The following is an 886-nucleotide window of genomic DNA, read 5'->3' as shown; positions in this document are numbered from 1 at the left end:
TCAGGGGACTGTGCTCACACCGCCTTCATGGACGGGGGTTCAGGGGACTGTGCTCACACCGCCTAGCCTTCAGGGACAGGGTGGCCCACATCCTTACAGTGAGTCAGCCTGGGCTTTCTTCCCAGATTTAACTGTGGCCCTGGTGAGTGGGGGTCGGGGGGTATGCAGACCTTGGCCAGGAGTGTGTCTGAACCAAGCTCTGGCAGATAGCTCTCTTTCTCTCCTAGTGATTTATGGCTTATATTTAAAATGAAGTATGGTCTTTCTTAATTTTAGCACAAGTATCAATACAAGTAAATTAGCGGTCAAATCAGCGAGTATCCTGGCTGGGAGAGATGTGCTCTGGCTGTGAGAACCAAGAAACGTCGAGGTCTCTGCCGCACGTTTTCTCCAGCCCCTGGCATGGACCAAGCCGGGTGAACACTGAGCAGGTCTTTGTTCCGGGGCTGGTGATCAGGAGTGAATTGTGAGGCACGTCCTATTCAGACCACACCTGGCTGTCAGCAGGAGGCAGGCAGGCTGGGGAGTGAATACAGCGTCTTCCTAATGTCTGTTCTGGCAGCGCCACCTGCCACTCATACGTGACACACTCAGCTCTCACCGTGAGCGAGCCTCTGGCCCTTGCCCCTGCATCCTGCCTTCCTTGAGGTCTTCTGTGGGCACAGGAAACGCACTGCCATCATCCCAGGCAGTAACGGACAGGGGCCCGGCAGCGGGCGTGATGGCCCGAGCCCCGGGAACCTCCAAGTCCCCCAGCAGCGGCTCCTGGTGGTCGGCCGAGGCGTTCTCCCTCTGGCCCTCTGCAGCGGCTCCTGGTGGTCGGCCGAGGCTTCTCCCTGTGGGTCATTCAGTGGCGGCTCCTGGTGGTCGGCCGAGGCTTCTCCCT

The sequence above is a fragment of the Oryx dammah genome, unplaced genomic scaffold, assembly GCF_014754425.2.
Source record: "Oryx dammah isolate SB20612 unplaced genomic scaffold, SCBI_Odam_1.1 HiC_scaffold_18, whole genome shotgun sequence".
In the NCBI taxonomy this organism is placed as follows: domain Eukaryota; kingdom Metazoa; phylum Chordata; class Mammalia; order Artiodactyla; family Bovidae; genus Oryx; species Oryx dammah.
The sequence above is the reverse complement of the archived record's forward strand: the minus strand, read 5'-3'. Positions refer to the sequence as shown.